Source organism: Chlorocebus sabaeus, chromosome X (genome assembly GCF_047675955.1).
Source record: "Chlorocebus sabaeus isolate Y175 chromosome X, mChlSab1.0.hap1, whole genome shotgun sequence".
NCBI lineage: Eukaryota > Metazoa > Chordata > Mammalia > Primates > Cercopithecidae > Chlorocebus > Chlorocebus sabaeus.
In genome coordinates, this window is record NC_132933.1 from 2,643,751 (window position 1) to 2,662,453 (window position 18,703).

The window sequence follows — 18,703 nt, forward strand, 5'->3', positions numbered from 1 at the left end:
TTCGCAACATGGCTGGGAATTCTCCTTGGCCTAGGCGCTGGGGGCAGGGGAAGTGTCACAGAACGGGTCGTGGAGGGAGGCAAGTGAAGGCGTCACAGGTTTTGTTCTCTCTTGAGGCACAGGGACGCAGGATCCAGGTCCGGCGAGGGGCCACCTTTCCCACCTCCAGAACACAGGAGGCCAGGTACTTTTGTGTACCTGTAGCTTAGCTCACACCCAGAACATGCGGTATTCGGTTTTCCATTCCTGACTTAGCTCACTTAGGATAATGGCCTGCAGTTGCATCCAAGTTGCCGCAAAAGACACGATTTTGTTCTTTCTTTTTTTTTTTAATACCTGACTAGTATTTCACGGTGTATAAACACATTTTCTTCCTCCACTCATCGGTCGATGGGCACTTAGGTGGATGCCACATGTTGGCGATTGTGAATTGTGCTGCCATAAACATACAGGTGCAGCTGTCTTTTTCACATAATGACTTCATTTCCGTTGAGCAGATACCCAGTCGTGGGATTGCTGGATCGTATGGTGTATCGACTATTAGTTCTGTTGTCCATAGGGGTCGGACTTATTTACATTCCCACCAGCAGCGTAAAAGCATTCCTTTTCACCAACACTTGCACCAACATCTAGTGTTTATTGACTTTTTAATCACGGCCATTCTGGCTGGGGTAAGGTGCTGTCTCACCCTGGTGTTCATTGGTGTTTCCTTGATGATGAGCAATGTTGAACATTTTTTCAAAAATGTCTTGGCCATTTGTATACCTTCTTTTGAGAAATGTCTGTTCATGTCATTTGCCCACGTTTTAATGGGATTGTTTGTTCTTTCTCCTTGCTGATTTTGTAGAGTTCCTTGTAGATTCTGCATATTAGTTCCTTGTAGCAAGCACGTTTTGCAAATATTTTCTTCCATTCTTCAGGTTGCCTTGTTACTCTATTGATTATTTCTTTGCATATTTCTTTCGTTACTTGTTTTGTTTTCAAAAACCAACTTCTTTTCATGGACCATATTTGTATGTAAACATGAATGAACTGAAGATTATTTTTAAACGAAAATTTCCTTTTAATGGTCGCTTAGATTTTCTCGGAATACTTGAACATGTATTGCCTGGGTCTAAGAATTGTTATTTCTATTTTTATTTATTTATTTTTTTTGAGACGGAGTCTCGCTCTGTCGCCCAGGCTGGAGTGCAGTGGCCGGGTCTCAGCTCACTGCAAGCTCCGCCTCCCGGGTCTATGCCATTCTCCTGCCTCAGCCTCCCGAGTAGCTGGGACTACAGGCGCCCGCCACCTTGCCCGGCTAGTTTTTTGTATTTTTTAGTAGAGATGGGGTTTCACCGTGTTAGCCAGGATGGTCTCGATCTCCTGACCTCGTGATCCACCCGTCTCGGCCTCCCAAAGTGCTGGGATTGCAGGCGTGAGCCACCGCGCCCAGCATGAATTGTTATTTTTAAAAGAAATATTTCTTGAAGTGAAACTCAGAAAACATGAAATTAGCTTTTTAAGCATACCATTTGGTGGCATAAATTATATTCACAGTTTTGTAAAATCATCACCTCTGTCTATTTACACAACATTTGCATCAGTCCCAGAGGAAACCCTGTACCCATTAGGCAGTCACTACTGATTCCCACCTCCCTCCATTCCTGGCAGCCACTCATCTGCTTTGTTATCAGATGACATGATAACAGCCTGATTTCTAAGTATTGCTAATCCTTAACATTTGCCTCTTCTGGACATTCCGTATAAATGGAATCATAGGGTACGTGAACTTTTGTGTCTGGCTTATTTCACGTAACACGGTTTCCAAGTTCATCCATGTTGTACCATGTATCAGAGCGTCATTCTTTCTTCTAGCTATGGAATATCCCATTAGGTGGATCCATCGTGTTGTGTTCATCCATTTATCTGTCGGTGGTAATGTGGGATGCTCCTGTTGGGCTGTCGTCAATGGTGCTGTTATGAACATTCAGACACGTGTATTTGCTTGAATGTCCGTTTTAAATTTTTCGGCATGTATCTAGGAGTGGAATGATGGTTTCATATGTTAATTACTTTTAACCTTTTGAGGAACCACCAAACTGTTTTTCATAGTAGCCACACTATTTTACATTCCCACCAGCAGTGTATAAGGCTTGCAGTTTCTCCACATCTTAACAACAACAATTTTTGTCTTCCTTTTAAAACTAAACATCCTGGGGGGTGGTTAGCTGATAGGATGGTGGTTCGATTTGCATTTCCCTAAGAGTAATGATGTCGAGCCTATGTTCTCTGTCCCTATACCCTTGCACATGCCTGGATCCTATTTTGGGTATTGCATGGGCCATCTTTTCCATCCTCATTCATCTGTTATACTCCTACCCATATCTCATCTCAGTATCCATCAGCAATATCTAATCTGCTGAGCCCTTCTCTAAAACCAGACTCTCACCTTGATTTCTTTGAGACTATGAATGAAATAACAAAGCGTGATATTTAGGCTGTCAAATTGCCTTGACAAAGTTTTACACCACGGGCTCCTAAAACAGTGAGAAAATGTTTTGTCACGAGTCTAGGTAATTAGAAGGAATAAATTGGCAGTGATCAAGGTGGAGAAGTATTAGCAATGTGCTGTTCTTAGAATTAGCACCCAGATGAGTTAGGAAATATTGATGTATCTATGGTATATAGACATCTATGGATTACTTCGTGGAGCATGTAGTGAAATCTCCAAATATTTTCAGACTAGTTTATGCCTTTTCCAGTAGTAACATGCCATTGTGACAGAGATCAAACTGAGTCAATGTTTAGCATGAATAAGTGAAATGAGAGATTTTTTTTAGTAAAGTTACCATAGGAAACCACATTTTATTATATGATCTCACGAAGAGTCAGTAGTACAGCAAGGGCTCTGGTGGCCATTGCCCATTGTTCCTCACCGAACGCATTGGTGGCTTTCTATGAGGCAGTGAAATGCTGATGGTCACAAGCAAGTGAATTCAAAGGGAATGGCATACAGTAGCCTTACCTTTAACCTGTTACTTGTACAGGCAGTGGGAAAGCATGATCAGAGTGAATACAATCTTGAAGACTTTGTTTGCTAAATGTAGATGAAAGAAAGAAAATGCATGATTAAAAACAGAAAGAAACTTGCAGAACTGGTAGCAAACAAAGACAGGTACCAAAGTTAAATACAACTTTAGAAGATGTAAAGACAATCTATAGCTATATCTATCTGAGTCTATAGCTATGTCTTTCTCTATACCTACACCTTTATCTATCTAGAGAGAGAAAAGGTTGAAATAAATAATACCCTTGATTTTAAATGGAATATTATATCTGATTGATGGAATTATGTGTGAATTTAATTTCTTTTATAAATTGTTTTTATAACATTTTACATTGAAGATATATTATTTTTATAACTAGACCAAAGACTTGAAAGTTGAATTTAAGTTATCTTAGAGAGCCTCATATTATAATATTTCTTTATTTGTTATTAATTTTAATTTTTGTATTTTGTATACAAATTTATGGGTACCTGTGAAATTTTGTTACATGTATACAATGTGTAGTGATGAAGTCAGGATATTTATGGTGTCCATCACCTGAGTACAATACAGTTTTGTGAAGGACCGTCACCCTACTCTGCTCTCAAACACGGAATTGATTGCTTCTATCTCACTGTAGGTTTTTTCCCTTCAACGCACTTCTCTGCATCCTTCTCCTGCTGAATCTCTCTTCCCAGTCTCTGTTCTCTATCTCTCCATTCTCTACCTCCATGCGATCAAATGTTTTAGCTTCCACATATAAGTGAGGACATGTTATATTTGTCTTTTTATGCCTGTGTTATTTCGCTGACAATAATGACCTCTATTTCCATCTATGCTGCTGCAAATAACATGATTTCATTCCTTTTTGTAGGAATAATTGTGTTACACACACACACACAAATACACGTATATGTATACATATATACACCATCTTGTTAAAAAAAACCATTCATCTGTTGATGTTGATGGACACTAAAGTTGATTCCACATCTTTGCTATTGTGAATAGTGCTATAGTAAACATGCAAGAGCAGGTAGTTTTTGATATATTGATTTCTTTTCCTTTCGGTAGATACCCAGTCGTGGGATTGCTGCATTGAATGGTACTTCTGTTTTCAGTTTTGTTGAGAAATCGCCATACTGTTTTCCATGGCGGCTGTAGTAGTTTACACTCCCACCAACAGGTTGTAAGAATTCCCTTTGCTCCACATCCTTGCCAGCCTCTGTTATTTTTTTGTTTTTTAAATAGTGGCCATTCTGTATGGGAAGAGATGATATGTCATTGTGGTTTTCGTTTGCATTTCTGTGGTGATTAGTGAAATTAGACCCGTGTCTCTCACCATATACAAAAATCAACTCAAAATAGAATAAAGAGTTACATAAAAGACCCGAAGATATATAAATACTAGGAGAAAACCTAGGGAAAACTCTCTTGGGCACCAGTCTAGGCAAAGAATTCCTAAGACTTTGAAAACACAGGCAACAAAGACAACCAAATATAGACAAATACAGTGCATACAACTGAAAAGCTTTTGCACAGCAAAAGACACAATCAGCAGAGTACAGAAACAACCTGTTGAATGGGAGAAGATATTTGCAAACTAGTCATCCGACAGGTGGCTAATATCCAGAACATACAAGGAACTCAAACTTCTCAACAGGAGAAAAATAATCCCCTAAAAAAGTCGGCCAAGGATCTGAATTGACATTTCCCAAAAGAAGGCATACAAATGTCCCACAGGTGCATGAAAATGTGATTCACATCAGTAATCATCGGAGAAATGGGGATCAAAACCCATATTATTGTATTAGTGGAAATCAGAGGGCTCTTTATTAGCTAACTTCTGAAAGACTAACTTTACAAATTCGTTAAATGAAGCATTGTTAGAAGTCATAAACTTGGTGTAATGATCTGTAGAGGGGGAATAATCCAGTACCTGTGTTTTCCTGCCCTTAGATGAGAATGGAAATGTGTCCGTTTGATTTGCTCTCAAAACTGTTATATAGACAAGTTCTACTTTGTGCTAGAGATGTCGTAAAATGATGTAATTCAATCTTGAATATACATGGAGTAGAGACTCCATTCATATCCTGTTTTTAAAATTTCTTTCTCATTTTTCACATTTTCAAGAGTTTCCTAATCTCCATGGACTGTATTTGCAAAAAGAAGACAAGGGTGTCCAAAAGCCACCAGATGGAGGTGTTGAGCTGCCATTATTAATGTCAGCCAGGCAGTTCCTGACACAGTGTGTGGGTATGAGAACAACCTGGATAACTTATTACTAATGCAGATTTCAGATTCCCTCCCACAGAGTTCATTTGGTAGGCCTGAATAGGACCATGAAATCCAAAGTTTCCCAATTCCCTTTCCCTGTGATCCTGATACAGGCTGGTCCACAAGCCACACTTTGAGAAACTTTGATTTCAATGGTAATGGTAGTTATGGCCATATATAAACATGTATAGAGAAATAATATATGACTGGAAGAGAATTGAGTAACACCAAATCCCTGGAAATTCCATCTTGAAAGGGCCCCGTGGAGAAGGTGCTGCTAGTAAAGATATTGAGACGTGGCCAAAATGAAGAGAATAACAGTAGATGGTGTTGTTATGGAAGACAAAGGAAGACAAAAGGAGTGGAAAGAGAAAAAGAGGAGAGTGCTCGACAGTGTTGACTGAAGCTGAGAATCAACTGAGATGAGGGCCAGAGAATGTCCATCAGATCTAGTCACATGGAGGTCAATAGTGACTTTTGAGGGAGAGTCCTTTTAGGAGAGATGTGTGGACCCACGTTGGTTTCTGGTGCGTTACAGAAAACGCGAGAGGTGAGGCAATAGAGACACCAAGCAGAGATAATCCTTTGGAAACTTTGACACATAGAGTAAGAGAGTGGTGGGAACTACATTGGTTGTGAATAAGTCTCAGGAATTTTCAAGTTGAAGGAGATTCGAGTATGCGCAAACGGGAATAAGAAGGATGGAAAGAGAAAGACACACAGAAGAAAGAGGGAGGGGAAAGATAATGGATAAACTAATGGATAGCATGAGGTTCCTGGAAGACAGGAGGCCATGGAACTTATAACACTGGGGCAGGGACATCTCTCCTCTTCTAACAGAGAGACAGACAGGGCACAGATGCAGGTAGTTTGTAGGTTTGATGGCAGATGTTTTAGGGGTTTTCATCTGAATTGTTCTGTCACAAAAACAGGAAGTTAATTGGTGTGTGTGACAGGGAGTTGTGAGTGGAAGTAGCAAAATTGAAGGGTGAGTAGAGCAGACAAGAGAGAGAAAGTGATGATCCTATAAGACAGAGATAGAGAGACCCAAAACAGAAGAGTCAGGTAACAGAAGGAGGAAATGTAGAGAGATGGAGTGGGTAGTGAACAAGTAAGAGATACTGGGAGAAAGCTGGCAGCTGTCATGAAGCTCTCCCAAGGGGACTTGGGAGAAATAGAGCTCTGGTTAAAGGCGAGGATTTCCTCTGTGGCTGAAAATAAAAATCATCATGTAGTTTTGCGGGGGGGCTTAATGGAGGTGAGTCATCTGTGACCCAAGGATGCGACTTAGTGTTGCTTAAGTTGAGACTGGAGGATCCACGTTCAAGATGGCTTGCTCTCATGGCTGGCAAGCTGCAGCTGGTTATTTGCTGGAAACTCACCTGAGGCTGGAGGCCTCTGATGCTCTCCATGGGTTTCTCCACAGGCTGCTTGAGTTTTCTCAAAGCATAATGGGTGGGTTCCCAGATCAAGTGTCCCAAAGGAGCAAGGTGGGGTTTCATGGCATTTTTGTGCCCTAGTCTCCACAGATACAAATCCTCACTTGTGTGGTCCTCTCTCACACTCAGCAGCTTCATATCCTGCCTCAGTGGAAGAGAAGGACATATAGGCTACAGTCCTTGATAGGAGCAGGGCCCCAGGTCACATGGAAAGAAGAGCTTGTGGAAAGAAGGTGGTACTGTGGCCATCTTCAGAAAATGCAATTTGCCACAACCAGTTAAATGGTTAAAAAGGAATAACACTGTAACTTAAAAATTTTTTAAATTTTAACTTTAAAATTTTTCTGTGTACATAGTAGGTGTATATATTTATGGGGTACATAAGATTTGTTTGTTTCTGTTTGAGACAGTGCCCTGGCTCTGATTTCCCAGTTTTACTACCACTGTGGGTTCACAGCTCACTGAAGCCTCCTGTCTCAGCCTCCTGAGTCACTGGGACTACCAGGACATGCCATCATGCCTAGCTAATCTTCTTATTTTTGGTAGAAACAGGATCTCTCTGTGGTACTCAGTCTGGTCTTGAGCTCCTGGGCTTAAGTGATCCTCCCACCTCAGCCTCTCAAAGCGCTGGGACTACAAGAGTGAGCCACTGCACACAGCCCACTGTAACACTTTAAACATGTTTGAAAAGGTAGAACTAATGTACATGTATTGAAACTACCACATGATACTAGAAAATACACTTTCTCAAGTATACAAACATTTACAAAAATTGATCATATATGAGGTCACAAAGAAAACATTAGTAAGTTCCACGAAATAGAGATATCACAAACTACTGCTGTGATAGTAGTAAAATACAACTCAAAGCTGTAAAAAAGTCCACATGCCCCAGAACGCATAAAAATCATCTGTTAAAGAAATATTAGGTGCTAGCTGATATATGAGGAGAAATTTATTTAATTTCTGATAAATTATAATAAACCCTACAGATTCGAATTTATGAGATATATTTAAAGAGGTGATCAGAGAAAAGGAGACCGCTTTGAATACTCATAACCATGACAATGGGAGTATAAAAATGAATCAGTGACATTTCTAACTCGAGGGCTAGACATAAAACAAAGTTGAAAGAAAGCACAAATAAGTAATAATGTTAATATATAAAGCAGACATTAATGAGGGAGAAACAGAAATAGAAGACAAAATAATGAAAGGTGTCTTTTTAAATCAATGAGGCAGATGAAGCAGTAGCTAATTGAATCAAAGATTCAGAGATAGTGTGTCTATATATATAATAGGTACACAGACAGGTAGATAGGTAGGTAGGTAGATAGATAACTGGATAGACAGGGAGAGAGAGAGAGAGAGAGAGAGAGAGAGAGAGAGAGAGAGATGATAAATAGATGTTTGCATAGAAGAAACAGAAATACCAGCATACCCTATTTCATTGTGCTTTACTGCACATTGCCTATACGGCTTGTTTTTGAAGGCTCCTAATGATCCTGATTTGAATAATCTGTGGGCACCATTTTTCACAGCATGTGCTCACCTTGTGTCTCTGTGTCACATTTTGGTAATTCTTACAATATCTCAAATTTTCACTAGGATTATATCTGTTATGTTGATCTGTGATCAGTGATCTTTGATGTTGGTATTGTAATCACATTGTGAAGTACCCTAGAAGAAGCAAACTTCACCAACCAACATTGTGTGTGTTTTGACTGCTCCCCACTGACTGGCCTTTCCCCATCTCTCTCAGTCTGCTCTGGTCTCCCTACTCGCTGTGACATGACAGTATTGAAATTAGGCCAAATAATAATCCTGCGATGGCCTCTAAAGGTTCGAGTGAAAGGAGAAGTTGCAGACCTCTCACTTTAAATCAAAAGTGAGAAATTATTAAGCTCAGTGAGGAAGGCATGTTGTAAGCTGAGACAGGCCGCAAACTAGGCCTCCTGTGCCAAAGTCTTAGCCAGGTGGTGAAAGAAATGAAAAGTGCTACTCCAGCAAACACATGAATGATAAGGAAACAAAATAGCTTTAGTACTGATATGCAGAGAGCTTTAATGGCAAGACCATCAAAGCAGCCACTACCTGCCCTTAAGCCAAGGTCTAATCCAGAGCACAGCCCTATCTTTCATCTCTTCTCTGAGGCTGAGAGAGATGAGGTAGCTGCAGAAAACAAACAAACAAACAAACAAACAAAAACCTGAGCAGCTAGCAGATGTTGGTTCATGGGGTGTAAGGAAAGAGGCCATCTCCATCACATAAAAGTGCAAGGTGGAGAATAAAATGCTGATGGAGGCACTGCAGAAAGTTCTCCAGAAGATCTAACTGAGATCATGGGTGAAGGTGACTATGCTCACAACAGATTTTCCTTCTAGAGTGAAACAGCCTTCTATTGGAAGAAGATACCATCTAGGACTTCATAGATAGAGAGAAGAAGTCAATGCCTGGCCTCAAATGACTCTCTTGTTAGGGGGCTAATGCAGCTGGTGACTGCAAGTTGAAGTCAATGCTCATTTATCACTCTGAAAATCCTGGGGCCTGTAAGAATGATGCTAAAGCTACTCTGCCTGTGATCGAGAACTGAAACAACAAAGCCTGGATGACAGCACACCTGTTTACATTGTGGCTTACTGAAGATTTTAAGCCCACTCTTGAGACCTACTGCTCAAAAATAAAAAGATTCCCTTCCAAATATTACCACTCATTCACAGTGTGTCTGGTCACTCAAGAGCTGTCATGAAGATGTACAAGGAGGTTTTTTTTTTATTATTTTTATGCCTGCTAACATGCATGAAAACTTCACTCTGCAGCCCATAGGTCAAGAAGTAATTTTGACTTTCAAGTCTTCCTATTTAGCAAACAGATTCCATAATGCTGTAGCTGCTATAGATAGTGATTCCTCTGATGGATCTGAAAAAAGGAAATTGTAAACCTTCTGGAAATGATTCACCTTTCTGGATGCCAATAAGAACATTTGTGATTCATAGGAGGAGGTCATAATATCAACATTAAAGGATGAAGTTGATTCCAACCCTTACAAATCACTTTGAGGGATTCATGATGTCAGTGGGGGAAGTACCTGCAGATGTGATGGAAATAGCTAGAGAACCAGAAAGAGTAGTGGAGCCTGAAGAAGGAACTGAATCACTGCAATCTCATGATCAAACTGGGAGGGACACGGTGTTCCTTCTTGTGGATGAACAAAGCAAGTGATTTCTTGAAATGGAATGGAATCCATTCCTGGAGAAGCTGCTATGAACGTAGTAGTAATTGAAATGACAGTACAGGATTTAGAGTATTGCATAAACTCAGTTGATACAGCAGTGGCAGGGTTTAAGAGGATTCATTTCAACTTGGAAAGATACTCAACTATGGGTGGGTAAAATGCTATAAAACAGCATCATATGCTATGAAGACAGGTTTCATGAAAAGAAGAGTCAATCTATGTGTCAAACTTCATTGATGTCTAATTTTAAGAAACTGCCACAACCACCCCAACTTTCACCAACCACCCTACTGATCATTCAGCAGCCATGAACATTGAGGCAGCACTTCACACGAGCTAAAAGTGTATGACTCACTGATGGCTCAGGTGATATTTAGCATTTGTTATAATAAACTCTTTTTAACTTAAGATATGCATGCATTTTTTGACATAGTGCTATTCAACATTTAATAAGCTATAATATACTGTAAACTTAACTTTTACATGCAAGAAACACCAAAAAATCCATGTTACTTGCTTTATTGTGATGGTGTGGAACTAAACCCATAATATCTTTGAGGTATGCCTGTAAATAATAATAAAGAGGAAATTTTTAAAAATTAGAGGGGCTTCTTTACACACCTCTATGCTGATAACCTTGTAAAACTATATGAACTATGTAATTTCTTGTGAAAATATACTTACTGTATAATTGACCCCAATAGCGCCCAAAAGGATAAAAGAGCATTTGTACAGAGGAAATAGCCTTATGAAGGAAATCCCCCATATGAGACCACCAGGCACATATTGTTTCATAGGCACTTTCTCCAAACCAAAGCCTACTCTTAACAGCTACTGCTCGGATCAAAAGGCTCCACACCCACCAAAACATAACCAGGTAGAGGATACAATTAAAAACAAAACAATCTTCATTTACAAAAGCAACAAAAATGATAAAAATATTTAGGCATATAATTAAGACATAGTCAAAACACTATAAGGTGCCTTTTAAAAAGACACAAAAGCAGGCTTGGGCAAGTGGGTAGAAATCACTTGTTCAGTGTTAGGACATTACAGCATCATCAAGATGTTAGTTCTCCCTAAGTGAGTTTATAACTTTAATACGATTCCATAAAAATACCAGCACCATTCCCTTTTTCCTGGAGAGAACAGGAAGATATTATAATGCCCATTTTAAAAGGCAAGAATAGCTACACGGAAAAGGTAGAGCTATGTGGGAAACCTGGCCTAAAATATATTACAGTATACACCCAGCCTCTATAACTAAAACACTGTGATATTCACTGGCATGCGAATAGAGAGACAGACCAAGGCAACATTCTAGAAAGTGATAAGAAGACCCAGTAATATTTGCACATTGGGTGTATGATAAAGGTAGCATTTCAAAACAGCAGGGACAAAGAGGGACTTTGTAGTAAATAAGCTGATAACGGGGAAAGTCTATGCTATTCACCTAATGAGGACAAGAAAACCGAATTTCTATACGGGAAGGAATATAGAATTGATAGAATTGGAGAACTGGTTCTCTGCCTGACATCAGGCACAAAAATCAATTACAGGTAAATCAGGAAAACAAACAAACAAAAAAAACAAAACGAATGGGTACTAAGCTTAGTAAGCGGGTGATGAAATAATCTGTACAACAACCCCCCATGACACAAATTTACCTCTATAACAAACCTGCACATATACCTCTGAACTTAAAGGTTAAAAAGAACATGCAAAATTAAATCTCACAATCTTTATTAGAAAATAGAGTAGAATTTTTATGACTTCAGAGAAAAGATAAATTTATTATAAAAGGCACAGGAAAACACAGTTATAAAGCTTAGTCTCACAATATATAAGAACTGAAAGAAAAACATCTTATTAAAGTGAAAAATGGTTAATTCACCAACATGGATATTGTACTGTAAAAGGATATGCAAACAGCTGAGAAAAAGAACTCAGTCTTATTAGTAACTGGAGAAATGCAAGATCCCAAATCAATGTCATTTTACACCCAATAGAATGGCAACATTAAGCAAAAGGCCTATTCCACCAGTGCATCTGTGTAACAGTGGGAACACACTCTTCTGGTGGAAGGATGTCTCTTGGAAACAATTGAGCATTGGGGAATATTCCCTGCAGGAATTCCACTCTCTTATACCGTGTAAATCTTTGGCATGTATGCCAGATATCTCACTCTTCATAGCATCCTTGCTTAAAATGGATTGATGCTGGAAAGAACTGACATGTCCATAGACAGAAAACTAAGCGGATATTTTGTAGATTAGCCCCACAGAGGCAGGTGATGAAATAGGGGAAATGAAAGCAGCATGTCTACAGGTGACCGCAACATTTAATCAAAGTCAGAGCAGTCCTCTTTCACAACAGCCCTGCCCAGAGGTGAATGGACAGGAAATGGACGCATGTAGGGTGGAGTGGCCCCACACGGGTACCTGATGCAACAGGGGAAATGAGGTCAGGACAGTACCTGCTACCCCATAGGCACCCTAAATGACTCAACGGTGAGCTAAGAAGGAAGAGGCAGAATCCTACAGACATAAGGAAGCAGGTCTTGTGATGTGGTAGGGGCACGGGACCCACAGCAGAAATGAGCCTGGGATGCAGCTGGGCGTGTTGGAAACACACAGGGCAAGGGAGGGAGCCTGGGCCCTACTTCCAGGGTGATGGCCATTCCTCTCAAAGGGGAAGGGTGGCTGGAAGGAGTCCAGGTGCAAGGTCCTAGGCCACAGCCACATGGCCTCCACCCTTCAGGACAGGGTCAGTAGCTGCTCCCCACTCCACTCACAGGTCCTTCTGTCCTTCCCCAGGATGAGGAGCTGGAGGACTGTAGGGGTGGAGGTCCAGGAGAACCACCCTCCAGTCCACAGCAGCTCTCCTGCTGGGTCATCTCTCAGGGGTAGGCGTGCCTGGAGGGGGCATGGCTCCACATGGGCCCACCGCCCATATGCGCAGAGCCAGCCAATCAGCAAAGTGCACCCACAGTCGGGCCAGCTGTTCTTGGGAGGACCAAGGACCCAGGCCCTCAGAGAAGCATCGAGGTGCCAGGTCCTGGAGGTCCCTCCTGCTCGGCCACCCATCTGGATAGGACACTTGTTCACCTGGGGTCCGCTGGGCGTCCAGGCAGGTGAGAGGTCAGTGTCCGGACCTGACTGTCCAGGACGGGTGCACACAGGTTCATTCCCATGCAGATAGCTGGGGAGGTCCTGTGTCACCCTTCAGCTCTCCCAACCAACACGGGGTCACTTGGGGACCCAGGGCAGGGGCAAGCTCTGTCCCAAGGGCACGGCAAGAATTCAGCAGAGGGCCTGGAGTTCATGTGTGCGGAGCAGGTGTGATCTCTGCAGGCAGCCCCAGGGAAGGGCTGGATGGGACACAACGGGACAGGTGGAGACGCTGGCATCTTCTCCCTTGTCCTTTCCTGCTTCACCAGTAGACATGGAGCATGCCAGCCTCACTCTTCTTCAACCTATGAACCTCCCCGGTGGCTCTCATTTAACACACCTGAGTTCCTTAGTGTGTCTTTGCACTCACAAGGTTCAAGAGTTGTCTCTAGCCTCCCAGGAGAGCCAGCTATGGAGTGTATGGACGGGAAGTGCATCAGGAAGCTGACAAGGCCCAGGTGTAAACTCAGTTTATGGTAGCCCAGGAAACGGGGCATGGACGTAAAAACGGAATGAAGGGTCAAGGAAACAGGTGCCTGCCCAAGGGGACAGTCTGTCTTATCTTCGTGCACCGGGTCGTGGGGAGCACATGGGCAATCTGTGGCACCCTCGTTACTTTGGTGCCCACTTTGCATATGCTAAGAAGCCCTGGGTTTCTAAAGCAGTTTCAAGGGCTTTAGGTTTCCCATGGGAGGCTCCTGCCCCACGGCAGAGTTACAGATGCCCTTAGAGCTGCTCTTCTGGATGTGTGCAGTCCGTGACATCCAAGGGGTCTGATCCGTAGTGCATGGTTAACTATGACTTCAATCCTGGAAGGCTTACAAAAACGTCTCTGTAAAATGGTCAGGGCTCAACGGATTCCATGTATAGGTCTGCTTTAAAGCTTTAGTTGACAAAGAGCCATAAAAATCCACAAATTGTACATTTCTGTGTGGAAAAAAATGTCCACAATAGCTTCCTTCCTCTAAAAATGTTTGCCTTTTAAAATTTTCAATGCAGCACAGAATTCAGGAATGAATAGCCATCCCTAAAGCAGTCGTTTTGCAGAAACAGGTGAGGAAGACACGCGGTAATGTGTTTAATGTAATTGTGCCTCCTAATAAAGTAAGTTCCGAAAAATCAACTTTGACTCGTGGCACATTTCGTGTTTAAAACACTGGGCATCAGGCATGCCCTACAATACAAGCCTAGTATCTTATTTACATCTAGTGAAAAAAAATTAATGTAATTTCTTCACAGGAATGAATTTCAAAATATGTGGGAAAGCTTTGTAGGTGTTTGGGAGATATTTGTAATTCAAGAATATTGTTTTGAGCCATATATCTTTTATAGCAAGAAATGCTGATGAGGGGGATGCATTAGTGTTATTTAATGCTTTGTTCTCCTCTCCAGGATGCCACATAAGGATTGAGTGTGATTCAGCTCCACAGATTTCCTTCCCTACCCTTTTAAGGTGTTGATGTGAAGTAGATGGTACACACAATGGTTAGGCAGAGTAACGCTTTTACTTTATTCACTGTGGAATATTAGAAAATAATTTACAAAATAATATATATTCCACATTGTGTCAGATAGTAAGTGATATATCTGTTTTTCATATTCATTGCTATTTTCTCATTCTAGTTAGTTGATAAGACTTTCCCATTTCTTTTTTGGGGTGGACAGTGCAAACTGATGCCTCTAAAATAGCCTCTTATTGTTATGTTTACATTAATAATCTCTGTAGTGGAGAACTCCCACAACTTTGCTGGCATGTGAGAGATGTGTGATCACAACCAAGAACATGTAAGTTTTAAATGGAAACCTCAGCTATCAGTTAAATTAACTATGGAAAAGGACAAACTCTTAACTGTGTCATATTCAAGTTTTGTCTCCCCTATTTGGATCATACATGTGATCAGATACATGTTGAAAGCTTTGTTCTATTTTGTGGTGAAAATGTGCTTGATGTGTGAGCTGTCTTATTAATTGGTTGTTATAGATGGTAAACTGGATTTATAAAATATTTGTATAGTAATATAGCTCCTCTGGAACACTGGAAAATAACTACTGATGATAGGTCCATAACATAGAATCAATGATATGGTTAGTAAAGAATTGCTTGAAATATTTAAAAAGTTTACAATTCTACAGATTGTAAATTTTACAATTTTGCAAACTTACAATCTGCAGCAATTTGGGGAGAAATGATATATGAAAACCTGCACGCAATTACCCAGAAAGTGTTCTTGAATAAATATTAATTTCCTTAAACTATCTGTGGTTGTTTTTTTAGTCAAATTTATTTAAAAGCCTCCCAGGCTAAATTTTAAAAATACTATTCTTAGTTTATCATTTATTTATTTTTATTCCTTTTGGGTGCTTTGAAAATGGAATAATTGTAGTTGGTTAATATAATGTGTTCTAACCACGGTCTATCTAAACATATCCTTGAGCTAGAGTACATTTTATTAATTTATTAAAAAGTATTTTTCAAAAAAGTTTTCTCATAAAAAATTAGAGGCTCTCCTTGAGACCCTTTTTACAAGTTTTAGAAAACAGACACTTTTGCTCTGTAACTCGTTATTACATCTTCAAAACAATGTTTTCCATATTGAGGTATCTGTCACTGTAAGTTTTCACAATGCAAATGAGGCAAATAATCTTTCATTTTGAAATGATGCCCATTTGTTCATGCTAGGTGTCTTTTTAATACTGCTGAACCAACGTTACCGTTATGGACTTGAATATGTGGGAACAAAATAATTTTAAACAAAATTTTAGTGAGTATTTTCCATATAAGGCACTTTAAAAACATTCCTAAAGCAATGAGAAAAGGTTTCAAAATGAATATCAATGCTTCCATGAAAATCATTCAGCAGGAAATTGAACCTGCTTGGCAAACCCAGGAAGAACAATAGTAAGATTGTTGGTGTGTTGGAGCCAGATGCTTTGTTTCATTGCTTAGCATTCATGGCTACAAACTACTTTGGAAAAGTGCTATGATAGTCCATGTGCTGGAAGCCTAATTAAAAAATATATTTAGCTGGATTTTTCTCTAAAGAAATAATTCCTTAATTAAGAATTAATTAATAATTAATTTAAATAATTTAAGTGCTATGATGTAACATCATAATGAAATGAGATGTGTATCCTCGAGTTCACTAAACATGGCCTGTTTTCTCTTTAAATCACAGTCGATTTTGCTTATCATGAAGAAATTTGTATTCATTCCATGAATGTGCTTGCTGAATTAAAGTTACAAGTCTTAAACATTTAGTCTTGTAATAGTTATTTGTATTTAATTACATAAAGACTACAGCTATATTGTAAATAACTTGTAAGTTTCACTGAATTGGATTCACTGTATATGTATACACACACACACATATATACAGAATTCTTATCATGAGAAAGTGAGGAAAATGAAATATTCCTGTTTGGAAATCATAGATGATAAAGGGGTATAATACCCAAATTAAGTCTATTCGTCATATCTCAACCTATATACTACTCAAAAAGAGAAAATTAAAACTAAAGCACTTGCAGAGAAAAATGCATTTTTTTCTGGAAAATTTGTAATACAATAAATCTTCCTTAATTTATATTAGCTAAGGTATGGTAAGATAGCTTCCGTCTTACATTTACTAGCCTTCTTTTTTCATCCATGCCTTGATTGTGCCATGATCACACACTTCTTATCCAAAAGCAAAGGGATTATTCATATAAAGAAATTATGAGTGTTGGTTGATCAGCTCGGTTTTGGAAATGTTAAATTTGAGGTGCATATGAAGCACCTGAGGGCAGATGTCAAGTAGGGATAAGCAATATATCCTGGATATATGAGCCTCATATTCAGGAGAGTGGTAGGAGCTGAGGACACCAGAGCGGGAATTAATATCACACAGATTGCGTTTAATCAAGGAGACTAGGAGAGATCACCTAGGGAATGACTGTAAACATAAAAGGGAAGTCTAAGGACTGATTCCAGGTTCCTTCAGTACTTTGAGCTCCCGCAGAATTGAGGCATCAGTAATGAAGCCTAAGAATGAGTGAACAAATAAGTAAAAGAAAACCAGTTGAAACACAGTAAAGAAGACCTTTTAGAAGGAGAGAGGACCAGCTCATCACATGCTGCTGATAGGCCGAAGGAGGGCGACTTGGCATATGGAGGCCCTTTGATATCCTTAGTAAGAGTGGTTTGGTGGAATGGTTGGTGCAAAGGACTGATTGGAAAGGACAAGAAATAATTGGGAAGAAAGAACTGGGGTAGTAACCTGAGGCAAAAAGGAGTAGCTAGAAGTTTTTGTGGTTTTCTTAGTGATTACAGAAGGACTGGCATGTTGTATGCTGATAGGAACAATATAGAGGGAAACCTTGGAAACGTTGGAAAGAGGAGGGGAAAGTCCTGAATGATGTTCTTGAGAAGCAGTGGGCTCTAGTGGACAGGGGAGCAAGTTGACTTCAGGAAGGAATAGTAGTTCATACACTTAAACAGGAGAGAAGATTGAATATGTGAGCACTGATGGACAAAGGTGGGTGGAAGATGTGGTGCTCAGACACTGAATGTACCCTGTGGGTTGCTTCTGTCTCTGTAGTGAGACAGAAGGATCATCAGTGACAAGTAGAGACGGGGCAGGAGGGCAAAGAAGGACATGGTGAAACCCCGTCTCTACTAAAATACAAAAAATTAGCTGGATCTGGTGGCAGGCACCTGTAATCCCAGCTGCTAGGGAGGCTGAGGCAAGAGAATTGCTTGAGCCCGGGAGATGGAGGTTGCAGTGAGCTGAGATTGTGTCATTGCACTCCAGCCTGGGCAACAAGAGTGAAACTCCGTCTCAAAAAAACAAAAAGAAAAAAAAAAAAAAAAAGAAATGGCCGTGTTGTAAACAAAACTTACAAAGGAAATTGGTAAAACTGAAGACTGATTTAAGCAGTAAAATATTTTGTTTGCTGAATTTTTCTAATATTTACCTAAATATTCAATAAATGCTTAATATCACTTTTCATGTAATAGCATCTGCAAGAGGTGTCCGGTGTTCAATTGTGTCTCCTATCCCAAATCTCACCTTGAATTGTAATTCCCATAATCTACACAGGTCAAGGGCAGGACAAGGTGGAGGTAATTGGATCACAGGGACAGTTTGCTCCATGTTGTCCTCACGATAATGGGTGAGTGTCACAAGATCTGATGGTTTTATATGCATCTTGCATTTCCCTTGCTTGCACTCACTCCATCCTGCTGCCCTGTGAAGAAGGTGCCTGCTTCTCTTTTGCCTTCCGCCATGATTGTAAGTTTCCTGATGCCTCCCCAGCAATGTGGAACTGTGAGTCAATTAAGCCTGTTTTCTGTTAAATTACCCAGTCTTGGATATTTCTTCATAGCAGTGTGAGAACAGACTAATGCAATATCTATATGCAAACCCAAATTTCAATGCATAGTTTATCTATTTATATACCTATCTAAAAAGGGAGAGACAGAACAGAGAAAGATGCATACGGAATTATCTCATGGGATTATGAGGTCTGGTACGTTAAAAATCTGTAAGGTAGACCAGCAGGCTGGAAATTCAC